This window comes from Podarcis cretensis (assembly GCF_951804945.1).
Source record: "Podarcis cretensis genome assembly, chromosome: 1".
Taxonomy (NCBI): Eukaryota; Metazoa; Chordata; class Lepidosauria; order Squamata; family Lacertidae; genus Podarcis; species Podarcis cretensis.
Window position 1 is genome coordinate 105,293,774 of NC_137170.1, and position 18,964 is coordinate 105,312,737.

Consider the following 18,964-nt stretch of genomic DNA (forward strand, 5'->3'; position numbering starts at 1 on the left):
TACTGGCAGTCTGGAGGCAACCTGGATGCCAGCTTAGCTTACTGTGTCCTCAAAGGAGAAAAGGACAAACCTTTCCCCTCCTTATTTTTTTTTTTAACCCATTAAACAAAGGTATCATCTGAGCAGATAACTTTGCTCAGGGGCAGTAAATGTGATTCCATCCAGATGTTGCTAAACTACTATTTCCCTGGCTATTGGCCATGGTGGCTGAGGGCGATGGAAGTTGGAGCCCAACATCTAGAGGGCACCATATTGGCTACACCTTGTTAAACCTGGATCTTTTACAGTCGAATCCTTGAGGAATCAGTCAGACCAACAACGCCCCCCCCCTCTCATTAGTATAACCAGATCCTTCATTATGTTGTGCTGAAAGGGAATAACTGCATGGCATTTTCAGGTGGCAAGTGAGCCAAAGTTAAAATAAATGACTGTCTGCTGTCAACTGCATTATGAATACTAGTTAGCTCAGTTGGTTAGAGCATGGTGCTGATAATGCCAAGGTTGTGGGTTTTATCCCATATGGGCCAACTGCATAAGGTTGGATGAAATGACTCTCAGGGCCCGTTCCAACTCTTTGATTCTGTGCCAACAAATAAACTATTTACTTCTTGTGATGTAAAGGCTAGAAAAAACACTAGAACGATGACTGAAAAGAAACTTGAGTTGTTCTTTTTCTGCTCAACAGTTATAAATCTTTCCATTTTTTGACGAGATAATATGTTGCTTTATTATTTCTTCCTGTAGTTCTTAGAGCCAAAACCTATTAATCACAATTAATGTTTTGCACCCATAATTATAAAACCATTCATCCCAGGTTTTGCGGAAGCATATCACGAACAATAATTAGGAAATTAATTAATAGAATGTGCTTAGCAATATCTAGTAGCCTTGGCTCCCTGTGCTATTTCCTGAGTTTGTTTGCACATACATGCACTCTTCCAAGATGGGAATAAATAGTGATTTGGGTCTGATAGGTAGCATAGGATGTTGAGCTGTCACTCACGGATACTGGAGTCATAATGTGATTTACTGTTACGGCGCACTTTCTTTCGAAGCTCTCTGGAGTTGATAAATATTACCATGACCTTAAACATTCCTTGAATTGCTACGCCTCGTCCTTTGCATTCAAAACTGAAATACCGTTTATAAAGTGTGACATACTTTTAACACATTTGTAAACTTCCCTTCCTCCTCATCCATTTTAACCGATCCCTTCTTTAGCAGAAATTTGACTATTGCTCCTCTGGAAGTGTGATGTACTTTATGAATCCATCTCAGGCTGCATACATGTCAAAACTTCAAAGCACATTCGAAGCACATTTCTTCCCTCAAATCACTATGGGCACTGTAGTTTGTTATGAGCTGCTGGGAATTATAATTCTGTGAGGTGTAAACCTAGAGCTCTTTCAGGGGAGTGTGCACCTCAGATGTGTTTTAAAGGTATAGTACAGGCATAGGCAGACTCGGCCCTCCAGATGCTTTGGGATTACAACTCCCATCATCCCTAGCTAACAGGACCAGTGGTCAGGGGTGATGGGAATTGTAGTCTCAAAATACACAGAGGGCTGAATTTGCCTGTGCCTGGTATAGTGTGTATGCAATCTGAATCCAGCTTCTGGCCTGGTTTGGTGAAGGAACCTGTTCTGAGTGCCCTGGTACTATACTTGCTTTGGGAGAAAGTGAGAAGGACTGGGTTTTTCTTTTGGTTCATTCTGCTTGAATGTCATACCTAGTCCTGACCTGGTACTGGATTCAGAGGCCTTAGAGGACGAACCCAAGTCCCTGCAGGCTAAGCACCTAGGAGAGCAGTAAGGCCCCCCTGGAACCGGCACAGAGGGGCTTTCTATGAAGAGACTCGCTGAAAAACCCTTAGTGCTTTCAGAGGAGGAGGCCAAGCCACCCTCCAGCCCGCAAGAATGCTGCTGCCAGAAAGACTGGCTCCAGACCAAAGAGCAATGACTTCTACATACCCAACCTGAGAGTAAGTGGTCTCCTTGAGAGCAAGCAATCCCTGAGACACCTTCATCACCAGCAGCTGTAGCTGTGATCCAGAGGGGCAGAGTATATAAGGCTTCCCTTGGGAGTCTTTTAGTTTGTGGGAAAATATATACTGTAGATTCTGGCGTATAAGATGACTTTTTAACCCTGGAAAATCCTCTAAAAAGTCGGGGGTCGTCTTATACACCAGGTATGGGTTCGCTGGGCAGCGGCAGTGGGCGGCAGGCTCTGCTCTGCGCTGGGAGGAAGCCACCCAGTGACGCCGGCTTAGCATCGCTGGGCAGCTTCCTCCCGGCGCGGAGCCTGCCGCCCACTGCCACTGCCCAGCAAAGCTGCCGCGTATAAGACTGGGCATATAAGTTGACCCCCCCAAATTGGCAGTTTTATACACCCAGTCGCCTAATACGCCAGAATCTACGGTAGGTGATATATATAAATGATATATTTAGGTGATAAATAAACAGTGGTACCTCGGGTTAAGAACTTAATTTGTTCCAGAGGTCTGTTCTTAACCTGAGGTACCACTTTAGTTAATGGAGCCTCCCGCTGCCACTGCGCCGCCGCCATGCGATTTCTGTTCTCATCCTGAAGCAAAGTTCTTAACCCGAGGTAATATTTCTGGGTTAGCGGAGTCTGTAACTTGAAACGTCTGTAACCTGAAGCGTCTGTAACCCAAGGTACCACTGTACAGCCTTATCTGGCTGTTGTGTGATAGCCACTTTGCCTTGTATGTTCTGGACCTAGGCTGATTCCCAGTGTTTGAATTTGGCTTGCTTGAAGTAAGCTGACCAGTTGCCCTTGCTTTCCTTCGTAAGTGATCTGGATCAGAGGCTTAGAACTCCTGGGATTGAGATCCTATCCCCTGAGGGCATCTGCTAGAGCCTGACATAGAATCAAATTGGTTCATTATGTCCCGCCCCCGCCCCCGTAATGTTCAAGTTCCCTTATGACATTGTGTTGTATTTGTATTGCATTTTTATGCTATACAGTTGTACCTTGGAAGTTGAACAGAATCTATTCCGGAAGTCCATTTGACTTCCAAAACGTTCAGAAACCAGGAAGCTCCTTCAGCCAATCGGAAGCCGTGGAAGCCCCATCGGACTTTCGGGTTCCAAAGAACGTTCACAAACTGGAACACTCACTTCCAGGTTTGCAGCGTTCAGGAGCCAAAACATCCGAATACCAAGGCGTTTGGGATCCAAGGTACAACTGTATATTAATTGTCCAGGGTGGATTTAGGTCAGAAAGGAATATTTAAACAAAATGAACAAGCTACCCAACCTCTACAAAATAGCAGAATCACTCTCAGGGTGGATCTAGACACAGGAAAAAACCCCCGCTACAAATAAGTCGGAAATTAGATCTTTATAACCAAAGAAAAAAATCTCTATGGGAAATAGTGTTTTAAAATTTCCTGCTCTCTGGCGCCATCTGTTGTTGCCTTTGGCCAGGGCATAGCCTGACTCCCTCCCTCGGCAATCTTCACGGAGCTCTGGCCCAATGGCTGCCAGTGGCTTGAATTAATTAATTTTATAATGAATGATTTTAGAATGTTGTTTATGCTGTACTTTTGTACTGTTTTATTGTTGTTAGCCGCCCTGAGCCCGGCTTCGGCTGGGGAGGGCGGGATATAAATAAAATTATTATTATTATTATTATTATTATTATTATTATTATAGCGCATTCAAACCACTGTTCCTTTACTAATGTAGTTGTCCTCAACCCAAGTGGCAAGCTGGAACCATGGTCAACTGTCATGAAAATGACTGGAAGGTCTAGAACAGGGGTGGGGAAACTATGATCGTCCAGATATTGCTCGACTACAACTCTTCTCATCCATGCCTATTGGTTATAGGGATGGGGGAGAAATTTGATTTTGTTCTCATTTAAAGGCAAATCTATCAGATGCACACTTTCTGAAACATTAAGCAAATTGAAGCATGACATATATTAGGGGACAGGGTGCATAAAAGTGAATATATTAGTCAAAACCGCATACATTGAAACGGTTAATTTTCACGCCAGGGAACAGTGTCAGGTGGGAGAAGGAGAATGGAGGTCTTTCAAAAAGAGGGAGTGGCTTGTTCCTTAGAATTTCATCTTCCATCTGCCATTATACAGCTATAAAATTATCAGGTTTGGGGTCAGCAGCCCTCTTACAATACATAGCACATCAGGAGAAGGTCTCAGCGGTAGTGGTTGGAAGCGTAGTTTATTTTTAATTTTATTATTGTGTTTATATCTTGGCTCCAAAGAGCTCAAGGTGGCCTACATTATTTTTATCCTTGCAACAACCCTGTGAAGTGCATTTGGTTAAGTGACAGTGACTAACCCAAGGCTACTAAGCGAGTGTCTTTCTGGGTGGGGATTTGAATCCAGGCCCGAGTTCAACACCAGCCACTACATCCTATCGGCAACCTCATTATTTTCACTCCTTCTTACGCTTCTCCAGTGTGCCAGTGTGGTGTAGTGGTTAAGAGCGGTAGACTCGTAATCTGGGGAACCGGGTTCGTGTCTCCGTTCCTCCACATGCAGCTGCTGGGTGACCTTGGGCTAGTCAAACTTCTCTGAAGTCTCTCAGCCCCACTCATCTCACAGAGTGTTTGCTGTGGGGGAGGAAGGGAAAGGAGACTGTTAGCTGCTTTGAGACTCCTTAGGGTAGTGATAAAGCGGGATATCAAATCCAAACTCTTCTTCTTCTTCTCCCTTAAATAGCACTATAAAGCTGCTGTTCTGTGTCGATTGGATCCCTGAATATATACGCCAACCTTGTGTTACAGGTCCTGCATGATGTTAATAATAATTATGATATAATGGTTAAGAGCTCATAAAATAGGAATTTTTACCCTGTTTTACTAGCTCTAAAAACAACAGTGTTGTTTCATTTTGCTCGTGAAATAAAGAGGGCTCAAAAAGTCCTCAACTTTGCCTGGGCTTGATGGTGTTCTTTTTGTTAACATTTTTTAAGACACCCACATGACGGTTGGGAACAGTTTATGATGATTCACATAGCCAATTCCACATGCCACGGCAAATGAACAATAATTTGTGCATACTTGGTGTGTGAAGCTCTTATTGGCATTTGACCTTGTTAATCAAAGCTAACTGGTGGGTCCTTTGGCATAATAACGGCTTTTCTGGAAATCAGATATGGTGAGCCAGTGGCTCATATGTGGGGCAGGAGAATGGCAAAATCCGCACCAGATGTTTATGTTCCATTAATTTCACAAGTGCTGGTCCCAGTCCAGTCAGCATTGGGTAGAATTAGCTCATCTGGTGAAAAGCTGGGGCTGTGTTCACTGGTCTGCTGTATGTGATCTAGAGCCAGCGATAGATGTGCTTTATTTTTCCTGCCTAAGTTAACATAGTAAATGGCTCAAGTTGAAACTATTGAGCTGTGAAATATGATTCACCACTGCCTATCCCTTTCTGTCTCATGGCGTAATTATTCTTTCCATTTAAAGACCATTTAAAGGTGAAATTAAGAAAACAAAGATGTAATCCTCGACGAACTTCGCCTAATGAGATCTTTACAGCCTTTCTGAAGCTCCTCATTAATTTGCACCAATCACAGATTCCAGTTCTGCAAAATACTTTCCTCCCACGGACTGTAGTGATCCTCGCTTAGAAATATTTTACATTGTCCCTGCATTTTCTGGCATGTTCCCAGAGCTGCTTCTTTTTGTGTATTCTATAATCAATGGAGGAAAACAGAAGGAATTAAGTGCATTTCCCCAAAACAAAACAAATAAGTCCTGTGTGGGCATTCAGAAGAACTCACAAAATAAACAATTTTTTTTAAATGGAAGCTTAGAGCATGACATGCAGTGAAGAATATTCTGTTTTCTTTTTAAAAATTATTTCTTAGCTTAACTCATCCCAAAAAAATTTATACTAAGTCACAGACTGCAATCAGTTGGATTAAGTTAGGCAGCAATCCTAACTCTTTCTCCTCTGAAATAAGTTCCATTTGATTGAGTGGGGCTTACTCCCAGGTAAATGAGGTTAGGATTGCATGGGCAGTCATTAATAGGTGTACTCCATTGTTTTTAAAAGTAATTAACACCATAAGAAGCAATATATAACCCTCAACACTTAATACACATTCATTCTAGATGAGAGATTTCCAGCCAGCGATGCACTCATAATTTTAGACTGAATTAAATGATCGTAATGTTATTGCTTCACTTACTTCAAGAGGTCTTACTCTGGTGGTGTGCACCAGCCACAATATTTGACTTGCATCTGTAGCTTTGGGAAGCAACCTGATCTGTTTCAGAGCCACACTGTTTATTTCCAATTTGTGTTGGGCCAGACTCAGCCCCACTTGTCATTAGCGGGACATCCTCTTTTTCCAGCTGCTGCTGCTGCCCGAGTTGATTTAAACTATTCTTTGTTTAGCAGCCACCACAGTATTGAGGATTTTACAAAGGACATTTCATTAAAACTTCAAACAGGATGAATGGAGTTGCCGCACTCACCTAATAGGAAGAGCCAGTTTGGCCAACAGAACTTTGCCGTTTTCCATTTGCATGCACTGTCCCTGTTTGATGGGAAATTAATCCAACCGTCTCTTTGAAAACTTGAAAAATGTCAAAGCATAAAAAAGTCAGAAACGGCAAGTGCAGGCCATAAAAAGTTTAAATCTGGCATGAGCATTACAGATGATGGCAATAGCAGTTCCTGCTGCTAATGATTCGATCCACTGTTGTGTAAGCAAAACTCTTCTTTTGCAAGAGGTGCACTGAAGCCCCTGAAAGGCATCTTGTGAGGCAAGGGCAGGGGTTTAGCAAGGCCTGAAATGTATGGGGGGGGGGGCCTGCAGTGGCATAAGAACAGTGTTTTGATCACAGGGAAGGTTCCAAGTGCACTTTGCATGCACAGGGATATTGCTCCCCCCCCCATTGCCTGGTTTCAGCTGTCAAGTGTTCTCTCTGAACATCTGAAAACAGAGTGTTAAAGTTGGTTGGAACTGCAACACATTAAATATTTTGTTTATTTAGTGTCAACACCAAACTGTGGCTGGAATGAGTCCTTGATGCTTGCCTGGATCAAGAATGGACAGATGTATGTGTGGAGACCTCTTAGTTTTGCAAAGCTGGAATGTAGTCTACTATAAAAGGGTAAGAGTCATAGCCATTGCTCTACTCACTTTCATCTTTCTGGTCTCTCTTCTGCATTTGTCTCTTGCCATTCCCACAACCCCTAGAAGGCTGTCCAGGAAGGAATGTGGTCCTTGGACTGAAAAGGTTCCTCACCCCAGTTTAAGACTTTAAAGGACATAATCAGCACTTTGAATTGAACCCAAAACCAAACTGGAAGCCAATGGATGTGGTCTAATGCATGATCTAACCTGATAGACCCATGTAAAACCATGTCAATTAATGCATTAAATTTTTTTTTGCATTGAGCATGGGAAAATTCTGAATATAACAGATTTTACTTCAAGTGAACCAAGACTGAACAACAAGCACTGTGCCAAAGATCTGCACTTGTTTTGTGTCCAATTTAATTAACATTTATGGAGTATGAAGTAAACAATGAGCAAGACTTACCCCTAAATTCCCCTTGCCTGTTGGCTCTACTGTTCTGCCACATGCTGGAGATCTGTAACTTCATTTGTGAGAGGAAACTAGAGAAATCCCTGCAGCCTAGTTGTGAAACCTGGCTGGCTTCCTGTCTTGATTTATTCCACAGCCAATGAATTGTTCACACTCGTCTACACTGTCTGGATTGAATTACATATTGCTAAATATGCATAGCTGAAAACTCTGGTTATTTAGGGCTGCCTTTAGTGAATATTTTTAGTGTCTGGAGAACACTTAACTACTGTATCCTAGACACAAGAAATGTGGAAAGATAGGTGTCAGGATTCAAAACCCACCTAGTAGTTATTTCATGAGATAAGCCAATGTATTTTGATGTTCGAGGCAAAAAAAGTCCCATGCTCCCACTCTCACACCAATGGTAGTAAAAAAATATAATACTATGCTAAATAATTGATATTTTGATGGCATTCAGTGGTATCCTAAATCTGTTGCTTCAGCCCACCCTCCACCCCTGCAGCCTGCCTTTCATCCTCGGTGTGCAGTAACAACATCTATCTATCTATCTATCTATCTATCTATCTATCTATCTATCTCTGAATCCTGGACTGGCAAACTATCTCTGGGCCCAGCTGAATGTGATAGTAAACATTCCATTTGTTGCTGCTTTTCATCTAAACACACCTGAATCTCATTGGGACTGTAGTGTCGAGGTTCGATAACCTTTTTGCCATGGTTTTGCCAAAAAAATCTACCCCCCTCCCAACATTCCTAGTATTAGTCCTGATATACAGTAGAAGCTTCCATTGGTGCCCCTTCTTGCTTCTGTTACTGTTTAAAAAAAGGCAGGGGGAGAGAGATCGAGATCACGTGATGCATTCAGGCTATATACACACTATCCCTTTAAGGCACATTCTTAGGCAGGAGCAGGTGAGGGAGAGCTTCATAGAGGCCCCTCCAGTGGTGGGGAGGGGGGCTGCTGCTTCTGTAGGGCATGTGGTCAGAATTTGGCCCTCCCTGAAGCACTGAAGCAATGGTTCCCGATGGACCCTGACCCTGCTTGGAAGAATCACAGTATTCGTTTTAGGTTGCCCAGGTGATATCTATCATTCATGCCACAGGTCAATCATGAAAGCATCTGCTGGGACGAGGACCAAAGAGATACAGTGGGTGAGGGAAGTAATGTGTCTTACTATTGGGGGGGGGAGTGAGAGGGCAAAAACCATACTCTGACTGTAAGGGGGCAACAGGTGAAGCTGCCCATAGGAGAGCAGCAGAGGATGGGAGGTTAAGGTAGCATAGGAATAGGGGAAAGAAATGGCAGACGGAAGGCATCCCACTTGCTTCCTAAGATGTGGGACCCAATCACAGGTGGCCTGTCGCAGAAGGAAAGTTGGGCCTTTGGCGGCATATTTTGCCACAAACTTTCAGTGGCGATGGTGGATAATTTCCAGCTACTGGAAAAAGTAGCCTAGTCCTGTGCTCAGGTTTGCTGCCTGCATTCTAGCAGCATTTTGTTGTCGTGGTGCCCTTGGGAGAGGGTTTGGGTTCTAAAGGTGACGGGGCTCTTTTTGGGGTGCGGGAAACAGAAACGCTTCGGTGACTGGGGAAGTCTGGCAGGCATCGGAGCGAAATCCTAGGGACCAAGGTCCCTTCAGCCCCCCCAATATTTGAGGGGGCTGCCCCCCCCAAAGTTAATAGGCATTGCCATCATTCAAATGCCGTGCATGTGGCATGTCCTGTGATCGAATATGCGGGGCGGGGCTTGCCTCCCGCCCCCATATATTTTTCAAGTTGGCACTCCTGGTGGCAGGGGGTTCCACAGGCGCCCCAGAAGGATCTGGGAATCATTCCATGGATTCTGTGACATGCAACCCCAAAGCGATGGGCACAAGGGGTGATCTCTCGTGACCTGTGGAGGAACCCCCAGTCCCGGAGGTGGGTCGAAGGGCTGCGTGGCGACGCCAAGGCTGCTTCTCCTCCTTTCTCTGGCTCTCTCTCCCTCCGCCTTCCAACGCGGGCGACCAGCCCTGCTGCTCGTCTCAACCCCTCTGATCAGCCAAGCCACGCTAATTGGCTGGCCAATGGCGAGGCAGCCCAAGAATTTAGCGCGGCTTCCGGCGCTCTCATTGGCTGGCGGGAGTGTCGGGGAGGCTGAGCGTTCCAGAGCAGGACTGCAGTGCACGCCGCCAGCCTCGCTCGCTGCATTGTGCGCTCGTGGGATGGGGCGGCTGGCCCGAGGCGGGCGGCTGGCCACGCAAGCGGTGAGTAGCCCGGGTTCCCCCCACCTTGAGGACTGTTTTTAAATAAGGGAGAAAGGAGGGTCCCCGGGTAGAGGAGGCGGCACAGCGCTGCGTGCGAGAGGCGCGGAGTCTCAGGCGAGGCTTTTGTTGTGCGTTGCTCGCTGCAAGCGCTGGGGATCTGCAGCAACAGATGAAATGTTTGGGGAATTGATCGGCGCGCTTTGCAAGTGCACGATCACGAGCGCGGTGGTTTCCCCCCTTCCTGGGTCTGGTCTTCCCTCCTCGTCGGCGAGAGTGTCATGGTCAGTCCATCGCCCCCAAGGATCAAGAGCTGGCGAGCTTTCAGAGGGCAGGAAATAAAATAGGCGCTTCGCTGGGGGGAAGTTTCCGAGCTGGAGATAATACAGACGGATTCGAGACGGGAGGCTTACCTACGAAATACAGATGTATTTCTTTGCTAAATAAAGTGGACTTAAAAAAGCAAACAAGCCTCTCCCCCGCACCCCCACCCCCAGTGACCGCAGAATATTTGGCAGCCTGGTGGTTGATCCCCACAGATGAAATACTTAAAAGAAATATCTACGTGGATCTTCGCTGTTTTGTGGTATTCGAATTAAAGCTACATCCTAGTTTTAAATATTACAGCAGAAACTCTATTAAGAGGAACAAACCAGGCCTTGTAGTTGAATATCTAGAACAGCTCCGTTGAGATGCTTAGGTTAAAGTTGATTCAGTTCTATTGATTTTTGGTCAGACCGTTTAGCGTGTTAAATGTGAATAAACGGGATGCATTTGGTGGTATACTGATGCAGAACTCTTTTTTATTTAACAGGCTCAAGAGTTTACATTTTTTGAGGCTCCTTTTCTACTAATGTGACATACACGCAAAGTTAATAGGCCTGACTTAAGTACTCAAATGCTATGTGAATGCATTTTGCTGTGAATTCCAATAGTTGCTTCTCATAGTTGCAAAGCATTTTGTCTGTAGGGTGATGCTCTTTTCATTGGATGGACATGTGTCTAGAACTGCTAAAAATTGATAGGTAAAGCTACTTGCTGAGAAAATCTCTTAAGGGAAGATGGATGTCCAAGTCTAAGTTTAATCTTATGCATGTTTGCCCAGGAGAAAACCCATGGGACTTAACTCCCAGGAAATCATGCAAATTGCAATCACTGGCTGTAATCTTTTGCACACTTATTTGGGAGTAAGTACCACTGAACACAGTGGGACTTACTTTTGAATAAACATACAAAGCTGTTAGATCATAAGTACATTTACTAGTGGTCTATATTGGTAATACAAGCGGAGTGATTCACACATTTATTTTAATGTGGTAGTCTAGATAATGTTGCATATTCTAGCCTGAATGCCGTCTTGCCACTTAAAAATGAAAAAATTATTTCAGTCCTGAGATTTGCTTGCTTGTTTGTTTTTGTAAAAAAAAAAAAAAATATTGTGAACTTCAAAAGGTTTTCCTTTGGAATTGTTCATTTACCATAAAAACTTTCATAACTTTAATGACTCAAGAAAAATTGCAATTACTTTAATTCATCTAAGTCTATCATTTTGGGCATTTGCTAGAATGACTGTTTTTGAAGTGATTCTTTGATTTCAAAATTGGTCTCGTTGACTGACTTCTGATGCATAGCATCAAGTAATTTCACATGTGTGTTGTGAGAGCCAGTGTGGTGGTGTGGTGAGAGTGTCAGAGTAAGACCTGGGAGACAAGGGTTCAAATCCCCACTCAGCTATGAAACTAACTGGGTGTGGCCAGCCATACCTACCTCACAGGGTTGATGTGGGGATTGATTGAAGAAGAGGCAAAAAAGGTGGGATAGAAAGGCAATAAATAAATAAAACCGTTTAATAAGTACAACATCAAATAATTTACACATGGATGAAAAGGGGCGAAGATGCTTTGAACTGGTCTTCCATAAATGCATGATGCTTATAAATTACCTGATGTGTTTCAGGAAAAACAAGAGTAGGGCAAAGAATATTGATGTGTCCTGGCTTGGTAAGGTAACTAGAGCGTTATATCTTCAATAAATATTCCCACTTCTTACCTTTCTCTTTTCTTTTTAAAAATCTGTCTCATTCTATGGGCTGTCCCATCTCTCATTTTGCGAGTTTGAATAAGCTATTTCGAGATTTATTATTATAGATAGAACGTCTACAGCTTGTGATCTCAAGCTGTAACATTCATTGAATGTGATGCATATCCAAGATTTGAAGTCAAACGATGAGATGTGATTTAAAGGATATTAATCTTTCTTAAATTCACTTTAAGTCCAGGTGGTAAGGCTTGACAGGTTTGTGGATTGCTGCCACAGTTGGCAGCAAGATATGTAGCCTTAAAGTCGAGGCAAGTTAAACATGAGGAAATTATTGTGTGATCGACTTTGTTTTTTTGTAAGAATCCTGACGTCCATCTATCACAGATGGTTACAAAAAATGGCTTATAGGAGCAAAGCTAGATTCAAAAAGGTGGCCGAGAGATGGAGCTAATTATCTACAGCACACACTGGGACAACTTACACACATAAGATACATTTCTACATATGGAGGGGTACCAATGGGAGCCTTTTTGTTGCTACCGCACTTGGGAGTTGGGCACCCTAGAAATCATCCAAAGATCTACAACTAGATCACACTCCCATTGTAAGGATTTTGAATTGTTCGACATGAGGAAATATTGGTTGATTATTTCGATCAAATATTTCTTTTTCTCTTTTAAAATTTATATCCCACCCATCTGGCTGGGTTTCCCCTGCCACTGGGCGGCTTACAACATATATAAAAACACAACAAAACATCAAACATTGAAAAACAAAATATCCTATATAAGCAACCAACCAACCAATAAATAAATAAATAAACAAATCAGTAGAAATCAATAATAACAGTGACAAAAATAATAATAAACAGTTTACAGTTATACCCAAATTAAAATAACCACCAACTCCACCTAAACATTTAACCAACACCAACCCGACAAAAACAAAACAGAGGAACCAAAATTAGAACCGTTTAAAACAATTTAAACATTTTAGCAAGTTGCCCCAAACCAAGAGTTGTTCCAGCAATGTCCCAGTGGCCTCCCAAGAGCCTCTTTTAGCTGTTCAGGGTGAGTCTGGGCCCCACCCCCTGGGCCAGGTGGAAATGGGCCTTGTAGCAGGGAGCAGGTCTTCCTTCCAGCACTCATGGCAGCAGCAATGGTTATTTATCGAAACAAATTTCTCTGCCCTAATTAGTGTAGTTACTTGGATATATGTGTGTGTAAATACAAATATTCAAATGGGAATAATGAAGCAAAAGTGGTTAGCTGTTGATACAGTATGTAATTGGCAGTGCAGTCTGGCCTGCATGTGCTTGGAAGTTATTCCCACGGAGTTCAGTGGGGCTCAGTCCTAGGCAAGTTGCATAGGACCACCCCTTGTTAAAATCAGTGGCATTTATAACTGCTTTCTGTCCTTTTCCGTGTATAAGACTAGGGTTTTTTCTTTAAAAATCATGCCAAAAGATGGGGGTCGTCTTATACATGGGTCGTGCATAGGGTGGATGTTTGATTGGTTGCTGCCACGGCTGTTAGCTGCTATTGTGCGTGTGATTGGTTTCTGCGTAAATGGATGGTGTTGATTGGCTGAAGCTGCGGCAATTGGGCGTGCGATTGGCAGCTTCTGCCAGCGAGGGGATGGACGAGGCAGATTTTGCGCTGGGTGCAGGTGACCGATTTTCTGCAATCCCCTCCCAAAGCTCAACAACTCCGTGCCATCTCCCCTCCATTTTCTTAAATTTGAGTCCCCCAAAATAGGGGCGTCTTATACATGGGGGCATCTTATACACGGAAAAGTATGGTAACTATGGCTGGAAGGGTAATATCCATTTGTTTTTAGTGTCTACAATTCATTTTAGAGCTTTTTTGAAGAAATGCATTTATGTTGTCCATTTCTAGCAAATTATATTTAGTTTCTGGAACTGTTTTCATAGAACAATGGAATTGTAGAGTTGGAAGGGTCATCTAGTCCAACCCATTGCAATGCAGGAATCTTTTGTCCTACGTGAGGCTTGAACCCACGACCCTGAAATTCAGAGTCTCCTGCTCTACCGACTAAGCCATCTTTTATCTATTTTATTATCACGCTGATGGAGAACCATTAATCCAGTGTCAACAGTCCAGCAACACTGATAGCGTTGTAGAATCAAGTGTGGGGATGTGGCCATGCTTGTTACTGTCTATGATTACTGAATATGTGATATTGAATACGATGATGATTCTGATAGAACTAGATAATCCCTGAGAATATGCTTCAGTACCTAAAATTATTATTTTGACTGTGTGTTAGGTTTACTGGTTTCATAGCTTACATAGCAGCTTTATTTTCTCAAATAAAATCAACCTTCTATGAATCAAGTCTCTCTGTGTGAATATGGCCCTAAGATTATATCTAGTGGTGGCCTTGCACCAGCAGAAAGCACTTCTTCTTGGACAAGGCAGGGCACCCAATATTTTCTGACCTCTGCAACGACTACATCCTCTACGGACCCATGAAAAGTTGTTCTAGAGCACTGGGAGATCTGCCAGGAGAAAATGAGAGAACTGTGATAAGAGGGGATTGGTGTAAATTGAATGTCTCACCTCACACAAGTAAAAGTGCTTTAAAGGTAAAAAGGTAAAGGTACCCCTGCCCGTACGGGCCAGTCTTGACAGACTCTGGGGTTGTGCGCCCATCTCACTTAAGAGGCCAGGGGCCAGCGCTGTCCGGAGACACTTCCGGGTCACGTGGCCAGCGTGACATCGCTGCTCTGGCGAGCCAGAGCCGCACACGGAAACGCCGTTTACTTTCCCGCTGGTAAGCGGTCCCTGTTTATCTACTTGCACCCGGAGGTGCTTTCGAACTGCTAGGTTGGCAGGCGCTGGGACCGAGCAGCGGGAGCGCACCCCGCCGCAGGGATTCGAACCGCCGACCTTTCGATCGGCAAGCCCTAGACGCTGAGGCTTTAACCCACAGCGCCACCTGCTTTACACTAGCACAAATACAGCAAATACACAAATACAGATTTCTTTCTGTGACACATAATTGAAATCAATGAGCATTATTCCACTGGGTAGGATTGTGGGTAGGATTTATGCAACATGTTCACAAAGCCATCCGTCCTCCATTTTCGGTATTTGCAGTGTAAATGGGAAATGGAACAGGATTCTTCTGGAGTTGATAAGCTATAGCTTGCACAGATGACATGCAAAGTTGAACTATTAGCTTCTATATGCACTTTTCAATAATTAAATGGTTAGACTGGTAAGAAGGAAATACTAAACTCATTTCATTGTGCATGCGCATATATATATATATATACACACACACACAGAGTATGTACAACAGTTGTACATGTATATTGTTCAGTGTACTCATTGCATATCCAATATGTGGAGGAAAGAACATTTCTATAAAGCTATGGCTTTGTGCAGTTTCTATGGGCTTTTAAGATAAAAGACCTATAAGGGATTCCCCACCCCCCACCCCACTGCTTTGTTGATATATCCTAAGCATGATAACAATGGTTCCTCCAGTCCCATATTGAAAACTGGCTCATAACCAATAAATACTTTTTTATGTCTGTGTTAAGTTCGGTTCTTAGGAAATGCTGCTGTCATAACTCTCAGTCTAGCAAATGTATGTGGAAATAGGTTGCTGCGGGCACATTTATCACAAAGTCTGCAGTAATGGTTTAAGATTACTGTATCCAGCATGGGATAATATATGCACAATCCCAAGCATTTCTTAATAGAATCTCTCTGAAATGCTACCAGCTTGTGCCTTAGGTACTGGCCTGGTTCATTAAACTATAGGCTTCTGTGTTCTCCTCCCCTGCCAATACAGCTGTGAGGAGTTCAGAAGCTTCTGCTTCCTTTATAGATTAACCACAGTTTACCTTTACTGCTGAACCCTAAACCGTGGTCAATCTTAATTGTGTTTAGTGACAAGCCAGCTTTATAAAATATGGTTTGAAGTTGGCTGGTTTCCACAGAGTCCTTAAAATGTAACACTAAACCATAGCTGGCCATTGTATGTATGAACCGCAACAAGGAAGATTTTGAAAGCGTTTGTTTCCTTTTTAGTTTAACCATACTTTGCATCATTGAATCCAGAAAACTATGGTTTATGAAGCTGGCTTGTTTCAATAAACTGTAGTTAAGAGTACCCACAGTTCAGGTTTGGATGCAATGCTAAATAGTGGATAATTTAAAAAGGGATGGAAAACTTATGATTGCCTTGTGGCAGTGGAAGAGAGGGGGGGAGCGTATGAGCCGCAGGCTCATTCATGTAATGGTAAGCCATATTTGTTGTTGCTTCCAAAGCAGGCTTGTGGAGTGACAAGCCTAGTCTTGGTAGTAACTCTATGCCTGCACTTGACCCTCTAGGAAGTTCCTGAAATGCGTGAACAACCATTGAATGGATATATGTGCATTTGGCAAAGCAATCAGATGACTGCATTTGTTGCATGTGTAGCAGCATTCCTCATGTGTCAGTTTAGAAATTGCTTGGGTTGCTGATTCCCCGTGGCTTCCTTCCACAGGGAGGCCTTTAAATATTTGAATTTAATACACATGGAATGAGCAAATCCTGTGGGATGCAACAACACTCAACTTCAGTGAATAGCAGTTGCGTAAAACTTTTGATTTGATAAGCCTAAATTAATCAGCATAGTTTTGGGGTGGTTTGTGTTTTATCCAATGCTTTCTCCCGCAACAAGAAAAAAGCACTATAGCATTTGTGTGTTGATTCTTAAACACTTACATTTCAAAAATATATATGCATTTTAGTCTTTATGCTGCAGATCTAAAGGGAGCTTTCAAATAGATCTAAATCAGTGAGACAGTTTTCTTTATCATAAAATTAAGAGTAAATAGATGTCGACCATAATTGTTCTATTTAGAACGCATTCTTAGCACTATTGTTAAAATCCTTGGCACGGGTGCAGACTAAAGCTTTGATTGTGCTTAACAAGTTTACATATGTCGTTCCCTTTCATGTGGCAAACACTTTGAATCAGTTGAGTAATCTGGTAGTTGTGTTTCAGAGCTGCAGGAATGTTTACCATTAGTGAAAATTTATTCCATCCAGCTGCATAAATGCTTGGAACTAAAACATTCGGTACGTTACGCTACTTCACCCAAACGTTCTAATGCTATAAGTAACCTTTGGGATGCCTAAACAGAAATATTGTATTGTTCCCGTAGCCCAGCCAAAATATTATTTGATCATTTGGGACAGTGGTAAAATCCTGTCTTATGAACAATACTCCCTTGAGCTATGAGAGTGGGTGTAATGCCTTGCATTTGCTTGGAGGGGAGGGAAATAAGGCACAGGCTCATGTCAGCAATGGATTGTGCAATTGTCTACCTTTATCCTTGAAGCTGTTTCCAGGCACCAGTAGGCTAGCCTGGACCCACCCCTGTGGGAGACCTGCATGGGGCTGGAAAATTTGGAGATGAAAGCAATACATACTTTAAAAGCATTAAATTCCTCCTTGATTCCACTGTTATCTGTAAAGTGAGCAAAGGAGATCAGTTACAAAAGAGAGAAACTTGATAATCAAACAAAGGTACTCCTTTTTCTCACTTGTTTGGGAAAAATGTTTACCTCGTAATGTTACCTTTCTTATTAATTCCCTTTTCAAACATAATCTTCCTATGTTGGTGTCATTTTATTTGTTCTCTCTCTCTCTTTCCTGCATGTAATGTTCCTGTAGAACAACTGTTCCATTGCATATCTTCTGAGAACTCCACTTATCCTGAGTTGCACCTCATTGGTTTTCTGGAGCATCCAGTTACCTAAATGAGGATTATCAAGTGCCAGTTAATTGTGTTGCTTGCAACTGAGGCTAATGGCTGCATTACCTAAATAGTAAACCAGCACAGAATTTCTATCTTGGTGAAAATAAGGTAGGTAAGTAGCGGGGAGCAAAGGTGCTTAAGGATACATTCTTTATACAGTAATTGACTTTTTAAAATCCTTTGAAATTTAGTGTACCTTCCTAAATATTTTTTTCAGTTCTGTATTCTTCAGCCAAGCCTTCAGTATGGGACAATTGCACCTTAGTTCATGGCTTTGTAATGTTTTTCTCTCTGCTCTTGAATAGCACAGAACAAGATAATTGGTTGATAGCACTGGTTTCCTCCTCCTGTGTGAATAATAATAATAATAATAATAATAATAAATAAATTTTATTTATATCCCACCCTCCCCAGCCGAAGCCGGGCTCAGGGCGGCTAACAACAATAAAATAGTACAACATTCTAAAAACATTTCATTATAAAATTAATTCAACTCAAAATGATGGCAACCATTAGGCTAAAGTTCTGTGAAGATTGCCAAAGGAGGGAGTCAGGCTGTGCCCTGTGGTGGAACAGCTCTATCTTGCAGGCCCTGCGGAAAGATGTCAAGTCCCACAGGGCCCTAGTCTCTTGTGACAGAACGTTCAACCATATTGGAGCCACAGCCAAAAAAACCCTCTCATTTTTATACCCAGTGCCGGCTCCTTCAAATTAATTCATTCTGTGTCTCCTGCACTGGGTTGAGCTAAGCTTATGTAGCGATGAACTTAAATTAAAACTATTGAGTTGAGGTGTAAGATGTAACAACATGATCCTGAGCACAGTTGTTTGGAAGGGTCGTTAATCACAACAGAATTCAGTTCCAAAACCCTCCGGTCCAGATTGCAAATACTTTAGGCGCCATATTTATTATGGATCTGAGGTTAATTTGAATTTATCTGCACCTATCTATCTTTTTGGGGGAAACAATATGGTAGCTTGGGGACAGTATAATCCTTTGTCTCTGTTTCCAAGATAGTGAATCAGGATCTTGAAGGCTTTGAAAACCTATACTTGTACCATTGAAAGAAGTAATAAATAACATATTAAAGAACTGTGAAATTCAGGAAACATGGAAAGAAGCCTTTATCACACTCATCCCAAAACAAGATTCGGATTTAACGCAGGTCAAAAATTATAGGCCTATTTCGCTGTTGAATACTGACTATAAAATTTTTGCGAGTATATTAGCAAAGAGAATGAAAAGAGTATTGCAAGAATTTATACATAAGGATCAAGCGGGTTTTCTTCCTGGCAGACAGTTGAAAGATAACATAAGAAACATAATAAATATATT

At 42.6% G+C, this 18,964-nt stretch overlaps 1 protein-coding gene across 1 annotated transcript in view; it reads left to right on the forward strand.

Annotated features, from left to right (window-relative positions):
• Positions 1-9,694: 9,694 nt before the first annotated feature.
• Positions 9,695-18,964, forward strand: part of LYPD6 (LY6/PLAUR domain containing 6) — a 58,699-nt gene continuing 49,429 nt past the window's right edge. The window contains exon 1 of the mRNA XM_079995090.1: positions 9,695-9,808. The gene's annotated coding sequence lies outside the window, so the exon portion shown is untranslated. The remainder of the gene's footprint in view (positions 9,809-18,964) is intronic.